The sequence below is a fragment of the Mastomys coucha genome, unplaced genomic scaffold (genome assembly GCF_008632895.1).
Source record: "Mastomys coucha isolate ucsf_1 unplaced genomic scaffold, UCSF_Mcou_1 pScaffold23, whole genome shotgun sequence".
NCBI classification, from domain to species: domain Eukaryota; kingdom Metazoa; phylum Chordata; class Mammalia; order Rodentia; family Muridae; genus Mastomys; species Mastomys coucha.
In genome coordinates, this window is record NW_022196906.1 from 117924751 (window position 1) to 117938668 (window position 13918).

The window sequence follows — 13918 nt, forward strand, 5'->3', positions numbered from 1 at the left end:
AAAAAAACCAAAAAAAAAAAAAGGTTACATATACAGGTAGATTATTTAACAAGTTGTGAGATACAGCACTAATGTTGCTTGCTGTTTTTATTTGACCTAGAGACGAGAGCTTTATATTTTCTTCTCTTTGCATCAGTGGATGAAGAAACGCCCTAACATAAACATCTAAAGTTGTGGAACAGTTTTCTTGAAGGGTGTGAGTTACAGGTAGGAAGGAAAAGGGAAAAGAATGGGACTTCTAAAATTTGTCACACTTATATTTGAATCCAAGTTTGTGGAGTGGGATGTGATGCTTAAATATACGAATGCTTTATATACATGCAAAGATTAAATCTAGCTAGTTAAATACCTTACCCATTCTGATTATGTGTGTGCTGAGAACAGTTAAAATCAACTCAGTAATTTTGAAATGTAGAAACATTGTCATCAGCTAAGGTCCCTGTGCAGTGTGATAGCTGACTGACTGAGGTCTGAGATCCCAGTGTGTCACCTGCTAAGGTCCCTATGCAGTGTGATAGGTGACAGACTGAGGTCTGAGATCCCAGTGTGTCACTTGCTAAGGTCCCTGTGCAGTGTGATAGGTGACAGACAGGTCTGAGATCCCAGCTTCTTCCTAGGAAGAAGCTTTTGGTACTGTGGGCTTAGCAACCGTGAGACTGAGAATATTCTAGAAGAGGCCTCAGCCTGCAGTCCCACCAAGAAGCTCCACTTTGGGTTTTCTTTGCAGGACTTGAGATCTTTATGTGGTTGCTTTGATGTGGTCATTTTGAGGCCGAGGACATTTTGACACACTGTTTTGATGCTGTGGAAATTTTCTGACTTGAAAAAAAAAAAGACTAGCCATTGAACTTTTAACTTTTGAGCAAATGGTCACACACCACAAGGTTGGGTAGAGCTACAAAGGTTAGTGTAGAGGGCATGAGGTCCTTGTGCTCCTAGAGAGATACTAGGGAAAGCATGAATGTTAGACACTTGTCACTTCAAAGGAAGGAGATGTTTACTTGTTTTCCACCAGGAAAGCTGGGGATGGATGTAATTTATAACCTGGTGGTCTTTGTGATATGTAGGGTCAGGCCTCACCCAGATTCCCCTATTATGTTTGTTTATCCTAGACTCTTCCTCCCTAGACCTCAAGCATTGCTTCTCAGTCAATACAATCCATTCCTGTGGGAGATGTCACTTGTACTTTATAAAAGCCTAGGTGATCTCTGTATTATCTTAGGGATAGACCAGTTTGACGCCCACAGGCTATTAGTTTTACCTCTGTTATTCTTTCTAGACCCTTATTGTTTCTGAGTCAACAGAACCCACCTTATGGAAAATCCCATATGTACTTTCTAAAGAGTTTCAATATAAACGTCTTAAGTTTTGTTGTATGCACAACATTAATTATTATCAGCAAACTTTTACCCTCCCACCACCCAAATTGTGCTGTGCTTAAATATGTGTAAAATAAACTGTTCTTGGTCAGACTCTAGAAGTTTGAACCAACACCAGCTAATTAAGTCATATTGAATCAGACTTCTTTCTTGTCTTACACAGATTGTTTCTCTGCCAGTACTGATGTTTGCAGAGATCCCTACAGGTTGGCACCATGGAAAAAAGGTTGAGGCTGTGGGTTAAAAGGGATGGCTAGTTTTTATCTATAGAAGGTAAATAAGTATTTAATTGTATTATTTTTCATTTTTAAAAGCTCCTGAGTATTAAAAGCCTGGCAAATAATTTTAAGGTAAATTTTAAGTAATAAAGGCAATTTGATGTTGACAAAAGAACAGAAATGTACATCCAGGGAACAGAAACAGAGAACCCAGAGTTAGACCTACAGAAATAGAGCCTACTAGTCTCTGACAAAGGATTAGAGGCAGTGCCAGAGAAAATAAGGCCTTTCAGCACTTGGTGCTAATTGATTTAATATCCATACCCACAGTGAGTTCAGAAATGGAAACTGGACCTTTCTCAAAAGTTAAAATAGGTCACAAATATAAATGTAAAATGCAAAACCACAAAACTCATTTGACAGCACAGAAGAAAAGCCCATGGCCTTGTGATTGAGACGACTCTATAGATAGAACACTAAAGGTACTGTGCAAGAGAGAAATCACTGAGAAATTGGATCTCATTAAAATAAAAATAAACAAAGCTGGACAGTGGTAGTACATGCCTTTAATCCCAGCACTTGAGAGGCAGAGGCAGGAAGAGCTCTATGAGTTTGAGGCCATCCTGAGTACAACTGTGCTGAAACCCTGTACTGAATAATCAATCAATCAACCAACCAACCAACCAAACAAACAAACAAACAAATAAACAAAAAACTGGGCATCACTGAGTTCATGAGCAGCTTCATGAACTTCCCAAAGTTTGACAACGGCCAAAAACAAATTAAAATAGCAGAAGTCCAGGAATGCATTTTACATAGCCAGCCAAAAACCCTTCAAGGCTAAAAATCAAGGTAAAACTACTAATATTAAGAAGATAAACATTATGAAGGATGAAAAGTTAACAGAATGAACAAGGCTTTTGTAAATATACTGAAGGAACTTGCAAACTTTTCAAAAGGCCTTTCTTTTAAATCTGTGCAGAAAGGGCTGCAGCACTGTGAAAATGAGCCAGTTAATATTGACAAAGCAGCAGGGCATTATTGAGGGAGAAGACTGTGTCTATGGCAGGGAAAGGCATGCCAGGATTTTCTGAAACTTTGGCAAATCTTGTCTATAACCTAAAAATTATAAATAAAATTATTTTCTACACGGTTAGCTTCCTCATCGTGAATGTTCTCAGCTTCTCTTGCAGAGATGCCATCCCTACATACACCCATGCCTCTGCAAAGGTTCAGTCAAGCAACAGCTGCAGCCTAGGCTGCCAGTGGCATCCAAGGTGATCTTGCCTTTGGGTAGCCACAAAGAGCTATAATTCACCTACTTGCTTCTAGTGTCTGTGGTGAAACCTGAGGCTTGTGTTTTTATTTTCTGTTGCTTCAAACACAGCTGCCAGAGATCTACTGAAAGTGGAACAAACTCGGTACTGGGTGTGGTGGCCCATACCAGTAATCCCTGGGGAGGTGGAGGAAGGAGAACAGTGAGTTTAAGACCATCTTTTGCTATATAGTAAGACCCTGTCTCAAAAACTGGAAGAAGGAAGGAAATAAAGAAGAAAGGAATGAAAGAAAGGGAACACAGAGAAGAAATACAATGATATCTGTTACACAAATCCCTCTTTGCCTTTCCACATAACTGGCTTTGAATAAAATTATATTCCAAGGTAGCCGACCTCATATCCTGAAGTAGTCAGCTCCTCCTGTTTCTTGGGCTCTTTCCCCTTTCTGTACCCCATATTGGTCTTTCTCATTTGGGATTTACCAAGTTTCTCCCTCTGTTGTGAGCAGTTATTTCATACTTCACATTAGTCAGAATTTCATGTAATTGAGGCCTTAAAAATGTCACCTCTTTAGGAGTGGTTTAAATTTAAATGTGCTTGTGACCACTTAGGTAGATTACATAGGTCTAGCTGACCTGTTTGCAGACACTAATGTGCTCACCTTAGCAATAGCCTCAATAAGGTTAGGGTGCCAAGAAACCAGGGCTTTTCTCTCTGGGACAGAGAAACTGAAGAGAGCTCCTCTTTCCCCAAAAGAGGGGCACTAGTCTCACAGCTCACCTGCTTCAAGCACAAAGTCTACCACAGTAGACTAGGCTGGCACTCTTTCCCCTTATCAATATCTAGTGTTCTGTGGTAGTAGTAGTATTCAGTTGCACTCTTAACCTTTCTCTGTCTGATGACTTAGTTGACACTTCCAGTACCCCCAGGGCTTCCAACACCTCAGCTAGGCCACATCCAACACTGAGAACACCACTATCTGCTAACCAATTTCCCTTCATGCCATGTTTCCTCTACTAAAGGTACTAAAGGTTGCAGCCTTCAGCAATCTTGGTGTCTCTGGTGAAGCACTTGCCACCCCCTGGGTCACTTAGCCACATATTTCCAGTCCCTTCAGGTTACAGGTCCCACTGCTGATGTGCATGTGTACATGTGGTTACTGCCTCTGTCTCTGGCCATTGCCTCCAGCCTGGCCAGAGGCTAGGCAGAGTGGCTAAAACACTTGTTCTTATTTTTTCCCTGCTAATCAAATGGAATGAGAAATTTGAAGAGTCTGGGCATTCTAGGAATGCTAGCCCCAGCTCTGATCTTTTGGGAGAAAGAGCGGCTCTCTTCAGTTTCTCTGTTCCAGAGAGAAAAACCCTGATTAGTTGGTACCTTAACCCTATTGAGGCTGTTGCTAAGGTGGGCACATTAGTGTCTATAAACAGATCAGCTAGACCTATATGATCTACCTAAGTGGTCACAAGCACATTTAAATGTAAACCACCTGCAATTATATATTTCTAATTTTTTATTTATTTATATTTGGTTTTTCCAGACAGAGTTTCTCTGTATAGCCCTGGAAGTTCTGGAACTCTGTAGATCAGGCTGACCTTCAACTCAGAGATCTATCTGCCTCTGCCTCTTGAGTGCTGGGATTAAAGGCTGCACTACCACACCTGCTTAATTTTTTTTTTTTTTAAGAAGACCAGTTTCTCAGTCCCACTAACTCCAGAGTTGTTTCTTGCGATTCTATGTGGTTGCACGCTGGACAGTGTGGCTTAGGGATGTGTCTACTGCTGCGGAAGCATTCATAGCTCTCTTTTCAATCCCTAGGACTTGCACTTGGCTCCTTCTGTTTTCCTTAATATATACAGAAAATGCTTAAATTCCTGGCATGTAATTCTGGGCCACAACCATAGCCAAAGTTCTGCCTGATTCCTATCCACTATGACCAGTAGGGACTGACAGGTCCTTTCACACTCCTAGGAGTTTGAACTTGGGACTCTCTGCTACACTGAGCAGAGCTTTGACACCAAACTTCTCTTTGCTGACTCAGTATACCTTCTCTTTTCAGGTTAGCTTAATCAGTGGAAAGGAGACAGACAACATTGTCCTTCCAAAGACCCCTATGTGCTTCTGTGGTATGACTAATACGTGTAAATAATATGTGCAATATTCCTAATATGTGTAAATATTAAAGAAGGAGGAGAGTCAGACTGTCAATGCATCTGGAGAGCAGAGAACTGAAGCAGAGTTTTCTTTTCTGCTAGAGACAACTCCAGAACACTGTTTATGAGAAGGAGCAAAAAGGATCAGATGAGTCCATTGGCTTCAGTAGCAAGGCCAATGTCAGTTTCTGTTATAGATACTGGGACCTGTAGACAGCAATTCTGGATTCCAGTTATTCACTAGAGAGCATCAGTTATTGGCACAACAGCTAGCCTGGTGACTGAGGACATGGGGTCCTGCTTTCTAGAGCCCATCTTAGGCCGGGTGAAGGGGTCCCCAGCCTCCTACTGTCACCCAGCTCTGAATTCTAATGGCCAGCGAAGAAGTCCAGCAAAGATGGTGAAAGGATGGACTTCCCTTGCAAGGGATAAGCCAAAGTAAACAACTAAAAAGGCACCTCAGTAGCCCTGGGCTCCTTGGAGAATCCAGAAGCTCTCTCTTGGATGTCCTTCCCTTTTTCTAGCTCCCCAGCCTCTTCAATATGTCCTAGGCGAGGGTTCTTGTGAGTGAGAGAAGGACCCCTTCAGATTTGCTTTCTCCTAGACCATGGCGCCCATGTGGAGGACGGGATCTGCCTGTAGGGATGCTGACTTTTATTCCTCACTGCTTCCATCAACTTCCTTCTTTGAACCAGCTCTTCTGGCTTTCTGACGAACTTGCACTGATTCCTTGGGATCCTCTAACCTGGTGAAGAGACAGTCTCAGAGAAGGAAGTCTAACAGTTCCAGTCTCTCCTTCCAGGGGCCTTTCCAGGCACAAGGCAAACACAGCAAGTTCACTTCTATCTCTGCCTAAAGATGGGCAGAGGGTCAGGGCCTGGAGCACACTTTTCCTGCTGCTCCCTTCATTTCTGTCAGTAATAGGCACAGTATTGGACACTGTCAGAGCCTGGTAGTACCATTGTAGACACTACTTATGTACATGAATGTGGGTTGAGGGAAGGGAATTTCTTGGCTTACTCACACCATGGCTCCCTAGAGGATGATGAATCAATTGCATCTTTCATTCTTACTACTCACGTCTTTCAGCCTTTCGTATGTTTATTAGCCTTTTACCACTGAGATATAAATTAGGACAAATCATGAAATCTCTTTGGTCTGTACTAGGAGGGGGTGATTGCTGGGCTATATGTCTGGGAGTAACACTGCACTTAGTCCACAGGATACTAAACACACCAAGAGGAAATTAGTCTTCTAGAATGAGATGTGATTTGTATATTTTAAATATAAAAAGGGAATTTAAAAAAACGATGACAACAGGGAATCTTCACTATAACTGTGGCCCTTTAAAAAGATGTCACCTGTGAGTTTCTATAAAAAAATATAACATTTGCATGTGGAGGCCTTTCAAAACTTCACTGAAACACTTGTGATTCATAGAAGACACTTTAGCTGTCAATGTTAACATATGTGTAAAACTTTTCTGAATTTAAGGTGTCCCTGGTCCTTCATAATCTGTTCCAGGCTGCCTATCACATACACAGCTTTCTGAGGTAACAGCATCTGCAGAGTGCTCAGCCATGCCATAAATGTTAGGCGTCTGTCCTCTCTGTCATCTGTGGCAGCTGTGGGTGCATGTGTTGAGTATCACTGCAGAAGTGCTCCCCATTATAGTTTCCATTTCAATGGGAACATTTGGCCAGTAGCTATAGAACTGGGCAACACAGGTCTCTCAAGACCTCAAAGGACACATCTTGACAAACAGTATAGAGGTAGTGCCTCACATATACTTGTTCTTATAAATGTGTGCCTCTGACCAGGACGCCTCACATCTCCTGCTCCTGTATCAGGGGCCTAGGAAGACAATTTGCTCTTAGACTCTGTGTGTACATTCTCCACACTGAAGATGGTTTCCCTTAATCCTGGTAGTCCTTAGCTTTGCATTTCTGGCTGCAAATGATTGATGTGTGTTACTAGAATTTGCAGCAGGTGGCTCCCCACCCTTCTGAGTTACTCCACCAGTGACAACACAGGCAGAGGTGGCCTGGCTTCCTTTTTGGTGTGTTTTAGCGGATAGCTGTCTGCTTAGAACCCACAGAAGCCTACTCATCCCAGGCAGCTGCAGTGGTCCTCTCCCCACAGATCCAGACTCTGCACTTCCCCTCCTGGTGAGTAGACCCTTCCTCTCTTCTGTGCCTTGGACTTTACCTGTGTACTTGGCCATATGCTGCCATCAAGTCGTCTACATCCCATGAGTGCACTCATCTGTTCAGATGTCAGGTGTACCATGCCATTTGCTAGAAAGTTCCAGTATGGCTCAGTCTTCTTGTAGGGTGAATGATGTGGCTCCCTCCCGACACATAGTGAAGGTCAGGCTCAAGGCCATTGTTTGTGATTTGTACCTTAAAGAGAGGAGAAACAGTGTTGGGACAGGTAGCAAGGGGGTTTCCAAAAGTCTGAGAATGGTGACAACCTTGGGTCTGAGAGACTGCCCACAGAACGGACTTATATAGCAGAGAAAACTTGGGAACCAAAAACTTGACAGGAGTGCAGTAGATTATGGCTCATTAGACAATGAAGGGCTCAGTTGTTTAACTCCATGTCATAACTCTGTGCTCAGTGCATGAATTGTGGCCCAGGAAAGATGGGCTAAACCATATATATAAAACTATGTGCAGTATGATTCCCTTCCTACTGAGTACATGTTCATGTGCTATTAAAGAGATAGTATGAAGACATGGCTCAGAAATTTAACATGGCTAAACTGGAAAGTGGTACTTGATCTTGTATCTTTTCCTCATTTATATATAAGGAGTGTGTGTGTGTGTGTGTATGTGTGTGTGTGTGTACATGTTTGAAGTTTTGGATCTATTTGTGCATTGTGAAAATATTCTTTGTTGATCAGAAAAGAAGCCAAGTTATTTTAAATGACCCATCCATAGAAAATTGGCATGTCCTTTCTTTTACAACATGTCCACCTTCTTCCATTCTAAAAAAATTTAAAGATTTATTATACTTTTAATTATGCATGTGCACATGTGAGAACTGGTGCTTGAAGCATTGATGACTGGTTGTGAGCATTCTCACATAGCTGGAAATTCATATTCAGGTCCTCTGCAAGACATGCATTGTATCTACTCTTAATTGCTGAGCCATCTCTCCATGATCTCCACCCTCTCATTCTTCAGTTCTTAATTAGCCTGCTCTATACTCAGCCAGTAGGCTAGGGCAGCTGTTGCTGAGCTGATGATCTGGACCTGCAGGCAACCACTGTTAAGGAAATCTGTCTCTTTATTCTCTTTGCCAAACAATCCAAAATAATGGTCATCCCAGCATCTGGAGTTTCAGAGCGTTCTTCTTCCAATTTCTGTCCACTCTTTTCTATAGTCTAGGCTTATGCTCACAGGTCTCAGGGAAGTGAGCTTCTGACTCAGACTTTGTGACTAGGTCTTATGGTAGATGACTCAGAGTCCCAATGTAGAAAGAAAAAGGAGCAGAGCTACACACACACACACACACACACACACACACACACACTAAAAGATGATTCAACTCATGAATAGCAAGTAGGACAAAGGTCAAAGTATAGACCTCGGTTCATAGCTCCTGTTCACAGTGTGAGCTACTGTGATTGGTAGTAGCACTGGACGTGATGTGGGCAGTGACAAGCCATCTCCATCTGATTTTTCCGTTAGTTCCTTAAGGGAAACAGAATAGGAAAATAATGGCAGAGTAAGGATAGTTTTAGACTGACCTACCTCATAGGCAGTTTCCACTTCTGTAGAATGAGCAGCATCCCTCTGTCTCCTGGACACTATGCTTTCAGGTTTTTTTGTCTTAGCTGATGTGTTTTTCCTACCACAGAGCAATGTTCCTCACCTCATTCCATGATTCTATGCCCTTCAAACCTCCAGGGTCAGCAAGAGTTACTTTCTCAGTGAAGCTCTCCTAGACATTCCCTGGTGCTGAAACTAGGATTCACTTTTCCTCATTCCCATAACCTCTCAGGACATTGCTTTTGTGTCATTTCCAGCCTTAACCTCCCCACTGAGCTTGCATGTGAGCTTCTTGGGGGTGTAAATTATCACACATATTACTTACACCTAGCTAGTATCTAACACACCTGGCCACCGGCTATGAAATGAAGGTGATCGATCTCAGCTCTCACAAAGACATATTCTGATCAGAGCATTTGCATAGCCTGCTACTCCATTGTCCACTCAGTCCTGGGACCAGGAAGGACTGCCATTGCCCTCATTTCCCAATTGAGAACTCCAGGCTCTGAGAAGACTCGTCTCTTGTTGCCAAACCTCACTAACAGAAAGGATTAATCAAAGGCAGAGGAGCTATGGTATCTGGTCAAGTGCTCTCCCTGTAGTCCAGCCCATCATCTAGACTTAGCTGTCAGGAAGTCATAAGGAGAGTGAAGAGCAGGTCAATGTGGAGTTGAAGCCTTCTCAGTCCTGGAAGTTTCGTGGTTCCTTCCCTCTCTGTATGTTTGTCATATGTGAGCTTTCCTAGTTCTTCTTTTTGTCCCCTCATTCCTTCTCAAGTTGAGAAGAAAATGAAAGCTGGCTCTCTATGACTGGCTGTGTAGTAATACATTTGACCAGTGTCTGGACAAAGATTAAAGAGGAACTAATGTAAAGTCCCCCACTGTCTGTTGTTCATGCACTACTTCAGGGAGGAGTGTGTGTTTGTTTTCTCCTTTTGTTCTATCCAAATTTCCTGTGTTCCAGAAGTAAACTTATAGTGAAAGAAAGAATAACTTTTTAAGAAGCTAGGGCTGGATTTCCACCACAGTTGGAGCAGGCTTTATAAGCAAATGTGTCGAGTAGAAGGCCACTTGGCTGTTACCTCTTTTCCTTCTTTCTTTCTCTTTCCCTTTAAAAAATACTGACAAGTTATTTTTATGATAGCTCTTACAGTTTCACACACTTGATAAACTTTTGAATGCACTACAAAATTTATAAGAAAGATCAAGTCTAATTTTTCACTGTTGACCATGTGTTAGACTTTTTCAGGATGGCTTCCGTTTCAAGAATGATACAAGTTCTTGTATATATGTCTTAAAGATCATAAAGCACAATATTGTACAATTTTAATCTAATAATTTTAATACATTTTAATCTAATAATTTTAGTGACCTTGTTTTTATGGGCTTGAAGCATCCCTTCTTTTAAGTTGGCTGTGCGTGTTTTGGAGTAGGTAGATCACAATGTGACCAGCTGCTGTACATTTATGTTGTTGCCGGACTTTTGTTCTGCAAGAAAATACTGCAGCATTGACAGAACAGAGCATCTTCTGGACAGAGATGTCCTGCCTTACAAATTTTGATACTGTTTTCACCCCCACTAGCCTTTCACAAAGGCTAGTAAATACCAACAGCTACACACTCTGTACTATGAAGGTTTCTTCATTCTTCTAGCCACACTGTTACTATTTGTTGCTGTCTTCACCCTAAAATTTGCTGTAATCAAAACCACCTTCCTTTTCTGGCTTCTTTCTTTTGAATAATGTATTAGGTGTAATGTGATCACTGTCCAGCCTCTTCATTCAAGGAAAAGTCAGATGACATAAGCCACTGGTTCTAGAAATATATGAAATAATTTATGACACAAGTTTCCAGGTCAGCCTCTGCTTCTCAAAGCCATTTGCTTAGTTAGGGGGCACCTTTCATTTAGTGGAAAAGCAATTTTTATCCCCCAAAGGTTGCTTTTTGTTGTTTTAAAAAGCAAAATTTAATTTTGTTTGATTTTACCAAACGAGAAGCATCCAGCTGACCTTCCTACTCTACTGACTTCCCAGGGGGAAAAATCTCTTCCTCCTTCTCCAAGCTGTCTTAAATACCCTTCAACTCAAAGACCCTTTCTGTTTACTTATGTTCACTCCCTGTCAGCTGGTCTCTTGCTCCACCTCTTGACCTACGTGGTTAGCTTTCTTTAGCTCTTGGATTAAAGGTGTGTGCTAGGGCTGAGCCACACCTCAAATACTTGTTTACAGTAAACAGAAAGCTCTAAGAGTAAAGGCTCAGCCGTAATTAGAAACAGATTCTTACAGTTCACAGTCTCAGGGGTTCATAATGTGATCAAATATCCTGCAACAGCTTTTCTTTTTGTAGACTGAATTCCTATTTTAAGATTGGCTTAGTGACATCTGAAATGTGGCTGAACAGAAATCTATCACTTCCAAAAGAGCAAAGGACCCCAGAATAGGTTAGAAATGCAACCTGGGAAGAATTTGTGATTCTCAAACTTAGAAAGAAAGGAGAAGAGTATAATTTTTTTTTCTGAAAAGATGAATGTGTCATTTCTATCCACCCAGAAGTATTTCAAAATAATTATAAACAGAAACTGGAGACAAGATACCAGACACTCAGAAGCAATGTTCAAATGATATGAGCCAGTTCCTGTTAGAAGCCATGCAGCCAGATTATTTAGGTGGGGAAGAATACATAATAAAACAAAATGCTATAATTTGATGAAAAGAAAAGGAAAAATAGATGTGCATATGCTCATAGAAACAAAGCTGGGAAGAAAAATAAGTTGATTTCAGTTACTGGAGATGTAAATGTTTGGGTATTTTTCTTTTTCTCTCTCTCAGCTTTTGTATATTTGCCAAATATTTAAACAATTATAAGATTTATATTTGGTGTGTTTGTATCCATGTCATCTGTGTGGGAGCATGTATAAGTGTGCAGATTCGTATGGAAATCAGAGGTATCAGCCCCTCCTGGAGTTGGAGTTACTAATGGTTGTGCGCTCCCTGATATGAGTGCTAGGAACCAAACTCGGGTCCTCTTTAAGAGTGTTATACACTCTTAACCACTAAGCTATTTCTCTAGTTCCATAGAAACACATTTTTAAAAGAAAAGTAAAAACTAAAACCATTTTGTTTAAAGAAAATATAAGGATTTTTCCCAGGTACCACCAAGTACAGTAAAATCAATGAGCTTGTGGTCCAAGCTGAGCCCCACACTGACTCAGATTCAGGCCCACTCCAGGCTCTCTTCTGCCTTGGGGTCAATATCCAAGATATTTTTTTTCTATATGTTTTGTAACTTTTTCAGATCTAATGTCAAACATACAGAAGACTCAGAGATGTGGTGTGCATGCATGTGTGTGTTTATCTGTTTATCATCAGTATATCTATCCATTTACCTGTGTAATTGAATTTTCTTTTTTTTGGTTTTTGTTTTCATTTTTTATTAGATATTTTTTTATTTACATGTCATATGATATCTCCTTTCCCAGTTTCCCCTCTGAAGAAAAGAAAAATCAAATCAAATCAAATCAAATAAACAAAAATGAAAACATTAAAAAAAAACAAAAACAAAAAACCCTGTTCTTTCCCCCCTACCCCTGCTCACCAACCCACCCTCTCCTGCTTCCTGGCCCTGGTATTCCCCTACACTAGGGCATAGAACCTTCACAGGGCCAAGGGCCTCTCCTCTCATTGATGACCGACTTGGCCATCCTCTGCTACATATGCTGCTGGAGCCATTAGTCCTACCATGTGTACTCTTTGGTTGGTGGTTTAGTCCCTGGGAGCTCTGAGGGTACTAGTTAGTTCATATTGTTGTTTGTCCTAGACAGGGTTTTGATATGTAGGCCAGCCTACCCTGGAACTCACAATTGGGTCCTTTCTCCAAGTGCTGGGATTACAATGCTACATCAAAACACCACTATTCCACTTTAAAACTGTGAATTTGTGTGGGTCCCTCATTTCCACAGCACAGCACAAAGCAGGCACTTAGGTAGTTTGGAGATCTGCTGTATGAAGGGCAGGAAAGGAAGTTCAGGCAGTTTGTCCTGGCTTTGCTGATAATTGATTGTTGTGCCAAAAAAAAAAAAAAAAAAAAAAAAAAAAAAAAGAAAGAAAGAAAGAAAGAAAGAAAGAAAGAAAGAAAGAAAGAAAGAAACCACTTTATTTTCCTCGTTACTTTGGCAACTTCCTTAGGTTCTAGCAACAATAGTTACAAATAGCAAAAGAAAAAATGTATACCTACCTATCTCTGTGAAATCATCACAAACCATAGGCCTCTCTGCTCCCACTCAGACTTTCCCTCTCACCTTTGCATCCTGACTGCCCTCTTGCTCTCTTCCATAGCCTCTTTCCAGGGAATCTCTGATCTGCCTTTGCCACTGGAGGCTGGTCTGCATTATCTTGAGTTTTATGTAAGTGAAAGCAAACAGTGTATACTTTTAGATTCATCTCCCTTACTCAGCATAAAATTACTTTGAGACCAATCTAAGCTCCTGTGTGAGGTGGCCATTCATTTCTTCTGTTATGTAAATGTCCCAGAAGCTTTTCCATTCATTACTAAATATACAATTTGGCTATCACCAAAAATGCTCGTGTGAAGAGTCATGTACAAGTTGTTGTGGGACATATGGCTGCATTTTTTCCTTAGGTAATTACTTATGAGTAGGATAGTTGGCCGTATGGTAAGCATATATTTGCCTTTTTAGAAAATTGCCAAACTGTTCTCCAGCAGGCTGGGAGATGTCTCAGCTGTTAAAGTACTTGCTGTAGAAACATGAGGACTCATTTGGATCTGCAGCACCATAGAAGCCAAGTATAGTGGTGATGTCTATAAGCTCAGCTCTGAAGAGATATTGACTGGCTTATCTCTGAGTGAGAGGTCCTTCCATAACAAAACAAAACAGAAAAGAAAAAAAGAAAAAAAGCAAAGCAAAGAAACAAGGTAGGTGTTAGAGAGATGGCTCAGCAGTTAAAAGTATTGGTGGTTGCTCTTTAAGAGTATCTGGGTTCAATTCCAAAACAAGGGATCTGATGCCCTCTTGTGGCCTCTTCTGGCAGTATGCACATATCTGGTACAAATATGTATGTGTGTGTGTGTGTGTGTGTGAGAGAGAGAGAGAGAGAGA

The 13918-nt window shown here is 41.2% G+C and overlaps 1 protein-coding gene across 10 annotated transcripts in view; it reads left to right on the forward strand.

Moving 5' to 3' along the window:
- The window catches only part of Ccr9 (C-C motif chemokine receptor 9), a 106559-nt gene that overhangs the window by 81404 nt on the left and 11237 nt on the right, over positions 1-13918 (forward strand). Inside the window, exons 5-6 of one of the 10 annotated variants that reach the window (XM_031345763.1) lie at positions 101-207; positions 1543-1585. The exons of 6 other annotated variants lie outside the window; for them this stretch is intronic. The gene's annotated coding sequence lies outside the window, so the exon portion shown is untranslated. Of the gene's footprint in view, positions 1-100; positions 208-1542; positions 1586-7091; positions 7196-13544; positions 13735-13918 lie in introns of those variants that run through there. 3 more of the 10 variants (XM_031345770.1, XM_031345772.1, XM_031345771.1) reach the window with 3 other exon arrangements.